This window comes from Portunus trituberculatus, chromosome 27 (assembly GCF_017591435.1).
Source record: "Portunus trituberculatus isolate SZX2019 chromosome 27, ASM1759143v1, whole genome shotgun sequence".
NCBI classification, from domain to species: Eukaryota; Metazoa; Arthropoda; class Malacostraca; order Decapoda; family Portunidae; genus Portunus; species Portunus trituberculatus.
In genome coordinates this window covers 8,710,844-8,725,051 of record NC_059281.1, presented here as the reverse complement: position 1 = coordinate 8,725,051, position 14,208 = coordinate 8,710,844, and the positions used below count along the sequence as shown (strand labels likewise).

General features: G+C 39.2%; 1 protein-coding gene across 2 annotated transcripts in view; it reads right to left on the bottom strand.

Moving 5' to 3' along the window:
- The window catches only part of LOC123509485 (long-chain-fatty-acid--CoA ligase 3-like), a 35,909-nt gene that overhangs the window by 19,672 nt on the left and 2,029 nt on the right, over nt 1-14,208 (bottom strand). Inside the window, exon 1 of one of the 2 annotated variants that reach the window (XM_045263781.1) lies at nt 8,893-9,168. The exons of the other annotated variant lie outside the window; for it this stretch is intronic. The gene's annotated coding sequence lies outside the window, so the exon portion shown is untranslated. Of the gene's footprint in view, nt 1-8,892; nt 9,169-14,208 lie in introns of those variants that run through there. 2 annotated transcript variants of the gene reach the window in all.

Genomic DNA, 14,208 nt, shown 5'->3' with positions numbered 1-14,208 from the left:
TAACGATGGCAGGAAACAAAGAAACTATAATCAATGAATAAAAAAAAAGAGGTATGACTGATATTATAAGAGTGAAAGAAGTGAATAGCAAATAACGAATAAAGGTTACAAGAGGAAATAAACTATCGCAATACTGAAACAAGATGACATGAACAAACTCAGCAGCTATAGAAGGGAGTATGGTATTCGTGGGGAGGAAAGAAAGAAAATAAAAAAAAAGAAAGAAAAAGAAAGAGAATCAATACGAAAACAAAATAAATATCAAAAGAATACGATACAAAGCAAGAGACCAAGGATATAGTAACATGAATAACAGAACTAGGAAATCAAGTGACGTGTGAGAGAACCAGAAAAATAATGAACCACAAAAAAACGAATAAATCAACGAATAAGAACCAAAACACAACTGAACCAAGCAGAATAGTAACGAGACAATATAACACGAACTAGCAAGAAAAAGACGTAATATATAAGCACCATACAAGATACCATGACCCAATCAATGGAAAGGGGGACGAAGGGGCAACCACGCAATTACTAAAAACACCAACACGCAACTCTGTACAGTCATCGTTAGAAGTGAAGAAACATGTCACATCTAATTCTAGTATTTAAAGGTTTCTCTATACATCAAATACCCTAATCAGCTGTTCAATACGTGAGTGGCTGTCCAGTTAACGAGCAGTACAAGTTAGGATATAGTTTAAGGGTAGTTGTAAGGTGGCTGTTTTTTTAGGTTGCACGATGGACTGGATGAAAAAGGAGGTAACAGTTGAAGTTCAGAGGAAACAAATGCAAAACGTTGATTATAGTGGAAGTTGAATGGAAAATGCACAATAGGACGCAAATTGCCCTGAAAAATGCAGAATACAGGAAGATGAACCGTAAAACTCCACAAAACACACAGGAAGAGAAAAAAGCAGAGAAAAACAAAGAAGGTTAAGAGAGAGAGAGAGGAGGAAAACATAGCAGTAAAATTAAAAAAAAAAAAAAAAAAAAAAAAAAAAAAAACAAAAGCGTATCATATATATCGCGACGAATTACTGGTTACTGTGACTCTACATACATACATACATACATACATACATACATACATACATACGCAACACTTCCACCCGACACACACACATACTTACATCCTAAAATCCAATAAGCAGAAACCACAAGACAAAGCAACAAATACCTATTGTATATTTCTGGACAAATTACCAGTTACTGTGGCTCTACATACATACACACATACACACATACGCAACACTACTACTACCCGACACACACACTTCCGTTCCACACACACACACACACACACACACACACACACACACAGCTCACGAGACACACATGACTCAAGGTTTTAAAAGGACGTCACTATTGCGTCACTCCTACGTCACATCACCGCCACAAGGGCTCCACGTGACGCACCCTGTTCCCTCACCCAAGGACGGGTAAACACGCACACTCACTCACATATACTAGTTCCCCTTCTCCCTCTATATCAAACTGCTGCCCTTCGTTAACTAATGCGCCTCTGATACTGTAGGATTGTAGGATACTTAATGTAGGATACGCTACTAAACCTCTTCTGTACCATGACGCGTTTCCATATTCCTTCTGGTGACTATTTGCTGATTTTATAGTTTCAGATATTTAGGTGGGGATTAGAATAGTGAAGACTCGCCATTCTTCTGATCTCCAATGACCCTTCCTAATGTCAATAAAATGGTCTAATCGTACACAAATCTCATGGTAAAAAATGCGTCCCAGTATTGAAAGGATTAACCTCTTCAGTAACGGGACGCATTTTTACCTCGAATTTTGTGTATGATTAGACGATTTTCTTTACATCAAGAAGAGTGTATGGAAGTTGGAAGATGAATGGCCACAGTCTTTACTCTTCTAATCTCTACATAACTTTCTGAAGCTGTATAAAATCACCAACATACTAAGCAGATTAAATATGTAAACGTGTGATGGTACTAAAGGTAAATTTGTTTTGCTGTAGTATATATGCTTTTCTTTCCCTTATAAATGAGAGCAAGGGTACAGTTACTAATATGCAATAGAGGAAGACGAGAAAACAAGAACAAGATGATAAAAAAAAAAAAGAATAGGAAGAAAAAATAATAACAACACACTCGACAGAAAACAAGATCACCAAAAGCAACAAGAAACAACAAATTATATAGCTTTCGTTTTGTTTTTCTTTGAGTTCCTTTCTGCCCTGACCTAAGACATTACTCTCTATTTTTCTTTTTTTTTTTATGGTTCCTCCGCCACGATAACTTCTGGCACGCTACAAAGAAACGACGGAAGATTCACGGCATGTCGAGAGAGAGAGAGAGAGAGAGAGAGAGAGAGAGAGAGAGAGAGAGAGAGAGAGAGAGAGAGAGAGAGAGAGAGAGAGAGAGAGAGGCTTCATATATCAACACAAAAGATAACAAGAAGCCTTATAAATGAATACATAAATCAAAATAAATAAATAAACAAACCAAATACAAAACTATTAACACGCACAATCTCTCTCTCTCTCTCTCATCATCCTTAACAGGTGTGGGGCGACGTGTGGTGTCCGGGTGACGATCATTAAGGTGCACGCAGGTGTGGGAAGCACTAAGGGCAGGGACAGTGGCGTGGTGTAGCGGGGAAAAACGAGAGCGGAATGTACTGTAGAGGAGCAGGATAAGGAGAGAGATACATAACAGGTTGTGGGTGATATTAAGTAACACTCTCTCTCTCTCTCTCTCTCTCTCTCTCTCTCTCAACCAACTGGCTTATATCACCAACACAAATGAGTATCGACATTATCAGACTGGATACTAAACACATTATTTCTTTTATGTATTAGGCAGATGGGTCAAGGAGAGAGAGAGAGAGAGAGAGAGAGAGAGAGAGAGAGAGAGAGAGAGAGAGAGAGAGAGAGAGAGAGAGAGAGAGAGAGAGGACACTAACTTTGTCGTTTTCTTCTAAAACAATGAAAATAGCCAAAGAAAAAAAGGCCGAAGAGTATAAAGGAAGGCCAGTCTGTTTATTTATTTGTTTATTATCATTATTTTCTACCAAGCAACATCAAACTCATCAGTCACCACCACCACCACCACCAGACGCAACAATCTAGTAAACTCACGCCATCACCATCCTCACATCATCATCATCATCACCATCATTATCACGCCCAAGACAATGCTACCACCGCCACCACCACCATCACCACAACCCGGAACCGCAGAAGGTTTAAACACGCGTCGAAATAAATGAACTTTCAGTGTAGGGAAGGGTCGTGGATTATTGATTTTGGCGGATGTATCCTAAACCGAGCTCTGGGTCACGCGCGCACACACACACACACACACACACACACACACACACACACACACACACACACACTCTGTTTATACCATTCCATGACATCTATTCCCATCTTCAGATACAGTCAAGCTTTCTCAAGTTACTCTATTTGCAGATATCCCGTCCATTTTCAAACATCAATATTTTTCATACTTAGTAAATGTTAATATTTCAGCTCACGCACTTATTCATTTATTTATCATTGTTAACACTAAATAGAAATTAAAAGTGTCGCCTGTTTTCGGAGGTCTGTTAATGTATTATTGTTTCAACTATCTAAGACGTAAATGCCATCCTGCGTGATGCTTGGTGGCGTACTCTGCCAGGCTAGTCTTTCTCAAGCACATCTGGATACCTGCTGACACACGCAGCGAACCCAGATCCTGACGAGAGAGAGAGAGAGAGAGAGAGAGAGAGAGAGAGAGAGAGAGGGGCTTCATATATCAACACAAAAGATAACAAGAAGCCTTATAAATGAATAAATCAATCAAAATAAATAAATAAACAAACCTAATACAAAACTATTAACACGCACAATCTCTCTCTCTCTCTCTCTCTCATCATCCTTAACAGGTGTGTGTGTGTGTGTGTGTGTGTGTGTGTGTGTGTGTGTGTGTGTGTGTGTGTAAACACTTTAACATGATACGACTACTTCAGATTTACAATACATGAAAATGCTACAAGCCTACAACTTCCTGATAGTGTAAAACAAGACCTTGGAAGGCAAACATCACAAGACAGCTCCATGTAGTATGATAACTAACCTAATCGAATCAGGTATCTATGGACAGTCACTCGTATCATCCTCTTCATTTTGATTAGTAGGATAGAGATAAAAGGAAGCCACTTGTACTATGGGATGCTTTAATGAAATATGGCAAAGGCTGTTGACCGCACCCCTCAAATTAATCTGGCAACCACCGGCAACTAGTTATCGACGCCCCTAATTAAAACATTCATTGTTGCCAAAAATACGGCTTACTAGGCGTTTCTGATGCCTCTGGTGTTTTGTAAGTACTTGTACTCCAATTCTGGATAATCAACGTGGCTTTCTCTTCACGGATTGCCACCTCAGTAAGCTTTTTTTTCCCTTCATACTTCTTTCCGTTACATAAAAAACAAAATTTTTAATAAAATACAAGCGATATCTATTTCGACAAGTCAATTAAGCTTCTATTTTCACTGCATTTTATCTAATTATGTTTCTTAATCTCTCCGAGGATAGCAATTATTTACGAGACTATAGCCTTGTGAAAGCTTGTACACAAAAGCAAGAAGAAAAAATACTGGTTATGTCAACCTTGAGCAATCTCTGTGGCACGCCTAGAGTTCACGGGGTTTCTCCCAATGGGAACACTGTTTATCCCGGCACGGAATGAATCATTTTACTGGCTGACAAAATGAGAGAGAGAGAGAGAGAGAGAGAGAGAGAGAGAGAGAGAGAGAGAGAGAGAGAGAGAGAGACGTATGTTCAAGAAATACCAGATCTGTATATAAATTCCAATTATGCTAAGTTAAACAAAATACACAAACAACAATGAATGGATGAATAAATGAAAAAAATATAAATACAAACCAGGAAATATCTCAAACAAAATAAAGACACGTAAATACAAACAAAAACAAAATACTGGAGCCCACGTAAACACACCCAGGCTCAACATTAGCACAAATATTTCCTTCCGCACTGGTCCATTAACCTCTTCAGTACCATAACGCGTTTCCATATTCATTCTGCTTAATATTTGGTGACTTTACACACCTTCAATAACTTGTGGGGATTAAAATAGTGAAGACTGTGGCCATTAATCTTCAGACCTCTATAGACTCTTCGTAATGTCAATAAAATGGTCTAATCGTACACAAATCACAATGTAGAAATGCGTCCCAGTATTGAAGGAGTTAAAAGGTAACGTGGAGCTTTTTTCCCCCTCCTTTCTATTTATACCTCGACTTTTTAAGGGAGAGTCTAGCCACGCGCCACGATGGAGTTCCACGAATACCAGCGTTCATGGATGCTTTATTTTTTCCCATTAACGCTGCTGGATCCTTTAATAATTCTATATGAGAAAATCCTTGAAATAACAGCAAACAGAAACGTTCAGTGAAGACTATTATTAAAAATGTGACAATGAAGATACCAAAACGTTCAAAATAATATTCAACACATTATTAACACATCAATTTGCAAGTGTCAGTTATGATTCACTATAAAAAACACAAGGGAACGTAGTGAAAAGGCAAGCAGTAACAGATCCGTTGACCATTACGAAGCTGAAGTTGTCTGCGATGATCTAAATTGTGGAAAGCGGGAACGTAAAGGCAAGGCAACTCTCCAGTCTCCATCCACCGCTACCTTCACTGTCGTTGTGGATGATCTGGCATGACTAATTTAAGCCAGTATTTTGAAACACCTTGCTCTTTCACCATCACTACTTTACAAAGGTTCTAGTTGAAGATACTCGTATTTTTAATTGTATTTCTATGATTCTAGTGATGGACTGGCAAGATTTATAGATTATTTTAACGACAAACTGTCTTGAAAATCTGGGTAGTCGTCTCTAATTTTGGAAAACTGTCGTGGTGAGAGAGCAAAGTATTTCTGAATGCAGGCGTTACTGTATTCAGAAACTGAGGAACTTGACATCTTACATTTCCACATTTTGCGAGAAACTGACAGGAAAAATTATGGTAACTAATATTCAAGAGTTCTATTTTTTTATCATTCTTTGTAAGTTGTGGCTCATTTCGTCAGTCTATGATGATGATGATGATGATGATAATAATAATAACGACAAAATTGTGGTATTCAAATCGATAAATGGGATATCTTTTTGAATATAATTATAATCAACTAATCAATAAATCACTAAGTTACTGCCCACCACCATCACTAAAAAGAAAAAGAAGAAAAAGAAGGAAAAGAAAAAGAAAAAGAAGATGAAAACTCACTTCATCTCCACAAATGAAGTCTCCACTTGGCCCTAACTTTCTAGAACAGAGTCAGAGTCAGGAATACTTTAAGACATAACACAAAAAATAAATAATAAGTGTGTGTCGCAACGTGGCGGCGCAAACAAGTGCAAGACGCAGCGCTTGTCTTCGGTACACCGTGAGTTTTGTACAGCTTTGGCGCGAGGCCACCAGTACCCACGTGGTTCCATGTACCCAATACGATGATGATAATAATAATAAATACTAAGGAGGAGGAGGAGGAGGAGGAGGAGGAGGAGGATAGTGAACATTAAAATCACATGCAAAGGCATCGACAAAAACGATTCAAGTTGTAGCAGTAGTGGTAGTGGTAGTCATAGTAGTGGTGGTGGTGGTGGTAGTAGTAATGGTGGTGGTTGACAATCAATAATATTAATAATAATAATAATAATAATAATAATAACTATTCTGATCCAATCATGGAAAACAAAAAAAATGAAAAATCAAAGGACGGGAAAGGAGAGAGAGAGAGAGAGAGAGAGAGAGAGAGAGAGAGAGAGAGAGAGAGAGAGAGAGAGAGAGAGAGAGAGAGAGAGAGAGAGAAATGAGGCAGGATATGCAAAGTTATGAGAAAACAAGATAAGTGGGACAAGAACAGATGGTAATAGAAAAAAAAAGACTGAGAAGCACAAGGACACCTACTAACAAATACAAATTCATCAGCTGCTCGATTAGGAAGTAACAACTGCGAAAGGAGGTTAGAGTGTGGTGGTGTTGTTGTTGTTGTTGTTGTTGGTGGTGGTGGTGGTGGAGAGAGAGTGCAGGTAAGAGGCAGTGTGAGTAAGAGGGAAGCATGAGGAGAGGTGGTGAGAGCTGATAATGTGGCTGTTACATGTTGAAGGTCATCGGTTACTTCGTTCCCAGGTTACTACTACTACTACTACTACTACTACTACTACTACTACTACTACTACTCCCCCTATATCTAAATTGTCACCATTATATTTTTTTTCCTTTCCTACCTCTCCCATTACTTTCTCTTACCTCAGAGAAACAGCTGTTATTAATCCGTTTTTTTTTCCCATCCCCCATAAAACGAAAGTAAAAAAGTTAATAACACGGGCTGAGGAATAAAGGAATTTCAATATACTCACAACAACAGCAACAACAACAACAACAACAACAACAACAACAACAACAACAACAACAACAACAACAACAGCAGCAACAACAACAACGACAACAAGCATCTCGTGAAGTTCAACTTGATACATTTTCTTTCAACAGCCTCCCCACCACCACCACCACCACCACCACTAAACCTTTCCTCTCCTCTCCTCTCTTCCTCCCCAACACACACACACATACACACATAGCTTCCTCTCTAAGTGCAACGAACGGTCTCTCGCACTACCTAAAAATACAACGCGAGGGAAACACACACACACACACACACACACACACACACACACACACCACATACATACGAGTTGTAACGATCTCCAACTTTTCCTAAATTTGTAACGTAGAGAAAGGGAGGGGGACACACACACACACACACACACACACATGGAGGTTTGTAGGTTGGTGCTTTAAACATGAGATTGCGAAACACTACCGTCAAGGGCTGGACACAGTCATCCTTCCTTCTCATGTGTTCCTCTCCCCCGTCCTTACTCACCTCCTCTTCACACCTTGACACACAAAAGCTCGCGTCAGGTAAACACAAACACACACACACATTCCGTCAGCATCTCACCTGAATTCAAATATTTTCTTATTCCATACTTCTTACTTCCCTTTAATTTTATTTATTCCAGTTATGATAATATTGGAAGTTGTGGGAATAGTGCTAATGGTAGTGATAGTAGTAGTAGTAGTAGTTTCATGAGGTTTATGAGGAAAATTACGTGGTACTTTAAGAGAGAGAGAGAGAGAGTGCATCACATAACTGCCTGCCACTGGTTTCATAACACACCAACGTGAATCAATTCCTCAGCGGTCATTTCCACACATCTCCACTAAGCTGTACAATCAATTAAGGAAATATATTCATACTGTCACTACCATCACCATCACATCACCGTCACACCACCACCACATCATCCGTCTTCATACTGATAACGATAAGGTATAATGAACAATTTCGTGAAAGAACAAAAATACAAAACCGATATCACTGTTCACGTTACCGGTCGGGATGCGTGGAAGAGAGACACAAACTAAAATGAATAAGAAACAATAGACATCACCATCACTCAAGTACGTGAACAAGAGACAAGGCACGTCAGTATTTTTAAGCAGAGGAATGTTAAGAGTAAGTAGCTGACACATACTATAGTAGTAGTAGTTACTTGCGAGTTGCGACCTGCCAGACAGCGACAATATAACCCCAAATAACCCCACCCACTACAGCACCGCCCTAAATAATGTCGAGAGAACGGTTAAGACAACACCCGATACCCACCCACGCTACACACACACACACACACACATCACAAGACCTATGAAGCACACACACACACTCCCATGGTCTACAGTGGCCCTGAGACAGCCCCTTCCAAGGCCTTCTTTCTCCACCAACCAACCACTACGCAGCACTCGGTTACGCACCTTTAGTCAGCACACAAGTCTCTGTCTTTTCCCGCAAGAGCCAGCGACTCACACCCTTCCTCTCCCACGGTTATATTTACACTGAGCTCGATCCTGCTTGACTGAGTTTTCGGGCCTCTCACGGAGTCTCTAGGTTCCACTCTCATGCCGGTCTCGTTGGCCCAACCCCTTCCTGCTACTGCCATACACGCCACCTGCTGCTTTTTACCGATAAATCAATGAGGGGTGATATTCTTCGCCATATCAAAGGTCATTCTCCTCCTACATAGATTGGTTCTCACGACGAATGCAATGCAGCAACTGGAAGGAGGAGCATGATGCGGTGATCTACGTAATGGGTGAAGCATGCCTGTCGCTACGCTACGTCAGCCAGCGGTGGGAGGAGGAGGCAGACGACAATGTTTCTTCTAGTGAGTTCCGGTGACACGTGGCCCGGCTGCTGCAATATTTTCGCTACACACACACACACACAGCATTCTGCCACATAAGTCTTTCAAATGAGCGACAGCACACGAACGAGAGTAAATACACACCATGACGCAAGACGCGAATATCTTCAGACAGCTTAACTGCGGTCGATATATATTATTTAACTTTAAAAACCTCGTGTATCAGTGACATCAAAGAAATTACGGTAAATTATGAGTACGGTAAGATCAAAGCAAATACATTAACACACACGCGACGGAGATAATCCATGAACAGATTATTGCAATGAGAACGGAAAATATGTAAACACGAGATGATGTGCTTCCTTTGTATCTCTTTTAATAATTATATACACGCTTGTCTTGGAATTGATGAGAAAATAAAGGACGGACGAACGAAACGAGGTATGAAAAGAGAAAAAAAGAGAAATGCAAGAACTAATGTGTAAATATGAACCGAATAATTTCACAGGATTTACTAAGAAACGGTGAGACTAAAGATAAACACAGTAAAGAGGACGGGAAAAGAATCAATGAGGAAAAATTAAGCAAAACAAACCAAGTCGATAAAAAAAAAAAAATGTGCGCCCAAACAAGGGCTACGAAGTCAGATGGGGGAAATAATGAAAGGAATGAGGAAGGATATAGAAAGGAAAAGGAAAAACAACTCAGGAAAAATATATACCAAACTTTAAACCTTGATGTAATATGTGTGCAGGAAACCCCAGACTCATCACAATGCGAGACCTACATGCAACGAACAACAAGAGAAATGTTTCCCTCAGCAACACGTGCGTACATGAAACAAACTGCAAGAATACAAAACCAAACAAAATTAACACGAAAACATGCTAGATATATTGTTAACTTGAAACAGACATTCAGTAACATTATCCTTCAAATTCCTTTTAAAAGCAAACGAGGCTACTATAACACACACACACACACACACACACACACACACACACACACACACACACACACACACACGAAACACAGTGATATGCCTTTTATTTATTTATTTTTTGTTCACTCATTCTTTCCTATTATATATTTGTTCCTCACTCTTGTCTTCCTGCTAAATCACTAATGTTTACTCTTTTTTTTTTCTATCTTTCCTTACTCCTGAGTATTTCCCTTCCCGTCCCACATCCCGCGCCTCAGTGCCCTACACAGCCACACACTGCTACGGAGTGACATTCCCAGGCCACCCCACAGCCGCGCCCTTTCTCAATTAGCCCACCTACCCGCACTCCCCCGCACGTGTTCTTACGTCCCATCCACTCCACAATGCACCTCTCTCTCTCTCTCTCTCTCTCTCTCTCTCTCTCTCTCTGATGGGCCCTTTTTGAAGATAGCTTTCCCACGGCCGACCTTTTTTTTTTTAATTAATTAATTTATTTTATTTATTTTTTTACCATTTCAATTATTCTCTATCTCTCACTTTAGATTAGACGGAACGCCATTTATCACAAACAGCAGCGTGAGGATTAGTTGTGCTACTATTATTGTCTTCATCCTTTAAAATTGCATCGCCGAGCAAGGTAGGGCATTCGGTGACAGCAGAATGTCTTCGAGTTATTTCGTCACGACCTTCATAGAACTTTGTCAATAAGTAAATAAAAAGAACACTAACTAATGGTCAAGGTAAAAAAGTAAGCATTTAAACATATACTGGAGAATAAAACTGAAATACAAGTGTTTTTTTTTTTTTTTTTTTTTTGCGTTTCTTGTTTCATTATCAACATTGTGTAAAAGTAATCTCGCGCGCAAACTCTTGCAACACTGCACGAACCTTCCCTCTGGAGTTTGTAGACTGCATGGGGTTGTAAAAAGCACTGCACAAGGATGAATGTCATAAAAACGCAATATGAGTACACTGAAGGCTTTTAACATGGAACTTACCATACAAAACCAATACACTTCAGATTTTCAACATGTTATTTCAATCCACAAGAACGTAAGTCAATAATTTTACTTATATATAAAAAAATAATTACGTTTTTAATATGCAAATGAACAAATTAATAAACAATCAAGTGAATAAGCAGACAGTTTATGAGTCAACCGGCGTAAATAATGTATCCTTACGCATCGACATTAAGTAAATACAAACAGTAAAAGTTAATATTGACATTCATGAAAATATAGTTACACTACGTATTTATATAAAAAAAAAAAATAGATATATCTAATCAGCTGTGGTGTTAGAAAAGAATAACCTAATAAATGCAATAAAAAATATATAAAGCAATAAGTGAATAAAATTTGATCCACCTTAATAATAGAGGTGGCATGAATAGAAGAGTTTCTCTCTCTCTCTCTCTCTCTCTCTCTCAACCGAAAACAGAAGAAACAATGCCATTTAAAAGTGTGTGTGTGTGTGTGTGTGTGTGTGTGTGTGTGTGTGTGTGTGTGTGTGTGTGTGTGTGTGTATTAGATCATCGTTGTAGTGACGGTGCAGAGTTAACGTATAATGGGGAAGCCGGAGATGAGGCCACGATTAATCACACACTCACTTTAATCACGACACACACACACACACACACACACACACACACAGAGAGAGAGAGAGAGAGAGAGAGAGAGAGAGAGAGAGAGAGAGAGAGAGAGAGAGAGAGAGAGAGAGAGATATGCCACTTTATATTACCTGCTTGTTTAGTTTTAATTTTAGGTTTCTTACTTTCTGTGTGTATTTACATTTAACGTTCAGTTGTTTTATTTACGTAGTTTTATCTTATATCAATGCCTTTCTATATGACCCTGATGACAATCACTATCAATCAACCTACGGCTATGGAATGAATCACACACACACACACACACACACACACACACACAGTAGCGCCGGAAGTCTTCCATCATCGTATGAAGTAGTCAGAGTTTTTAAAGGAATAACATTACGAAATTGATTTTGAAAGCTCATGTAAAAGAAGTAATTGCCACCATATTACGAAGTCAACAACAACAACATTAATAATAATAATAATAGTGTGTGTGTGTGTGTGTGTGTGTGTGCCTCCCACACTCATCCTGCGTGAGTGTGTCAAGTCAACTCAACTCTACCCCTCTTCCTACATTTCATATTGTTACCGCAGCATCTCTCCTCTTCCTCCTCCTCTCCTACTCCCACTGTGTGTTTATCTTGTCTCCCTTATCAACTCCACCTTCCAAAACTCAGTCATCACCCCACGGAGAGAGAGAGAGAGAGAGAGAGAGAGAGGCGGGGTTTCAAGATCACCTCATATGACGTCACGCGCGTTATCCTCGCCCGTTACCGAGGGAGGATATGGTGGGAGGAAGAGAGTGAAGGAGAGAGGGAGGAAAGGAAGTAAGGGCTGGGAGGGAGGCGAGGAAGCAGGTATGGAGGTAGAGAGAGATGCAAGGAGGTAGGTGGAGTGGAAGGAGTAGAAAGGAAAAAGACGGCAAGAATGAAGGAAAAAAACTGACAGTGGTGATAGCAAGAACTGCAGGTTTTATCAACGTGTGACTGGCAGCGGGAAACAAACAGGCGAAGTGTGTCTCATACTTTGCTGAGTTCAAGAGAGTTAAATAAAGTGGTGAGAATATGGGCAGAAAATGTTAACACCAACATTAGGATTTAAAAGGAAAAAGCAATAAAATGGTAGAAATAAAAGGAAAACTGGACGCAATGCAATAAAACATCAGAATTATCGGTCACTAACCCATTTTGTAAGTAAAATACCACAACCACCACCGCGAACATTGATGAATATGACTAGTTAAGGCAACAACAATAACTACAATTACTCTACTATAAATATGTACTTGTTCCTTGTAGTAGAAGTAGAAGTAGTAATAGTAGCAGTATAAGTAACAGTAGCAGTAGCAGTAGTAGTATGGATGTACCTAGGTGAAAATAATGGGTTCAGGTTTTTAGTCAGATTGGAAGGAAAAAAAAAAAAAATAGTAATAGAAAGGTCCTCAAATGAAGTGGTAAATGAATGGAATAGCCTCAGTAATCATGTTGCTAATCTGTGCCAAGTCATAGGAGCTTAAACAGTTCATGGATGAGGATGATTGGTAAGAATATTTCATACAGGGACTGATAAGTATGCGTGTGATGGCTTCTTTTACCTTCACCTATGTTCTCAAGTTTTTCACTCTGAGTTTGGCCTCATACATCCTTACAAAGCATACAAACAATTACAGTGATGAAAGCGATTTTGGTAATATACATACATAACAGAAATACTCTTCTTCTTTTGCATCTTTCTTAATGAATAAAAAACTTGTTTACACATTCCTTTAATATTTTTATACTACTGGACACATATGCAAATAAGCATTTCTGCATCATTATCAATACCTTCATCACCATCACCACAACCACATTAATGACAAAAAACAAGAAGAAATGCCCAACAAGAGCTATTAACAAATATCCACACAACAAACTATAGAGAAGAGAGTAAAAAAATCATCATGAGGTACTATGATGTGCTAAAATTCTGGGAATCAAGAACCTATCCTTTCCCAGGCGATCAATGAGCATATCACCATTGCTGGCCATGACCATGAGCCCTGAGTGCCACGATAAGCAAGGCCAAGAGTACAAGGTGATAACCAAGAAATGTTACATGTGTATAATGCTTATAAAACTCAGGCCTACTATTGCCAGATCTCTTTACTTCCTTGATTAACTGCCACAGTTTCTCTCTCTCTCTCTCTCTCTCTCTCTCTCTCTCTCTCTCTCTCTCTCTCTCTCTCTCTCATAAGCTTTTTAATTATCTTGACTTCATAAAGTACAACCAGTAGATCTGGGTAAGATTTTACTAGTTACAAAGTTATGAGTTACCATAATTATGTAACCACATTAGCATGAGTGACTTTTTACAAAATCACTGAAAGATAAGGCCTCTTTAAT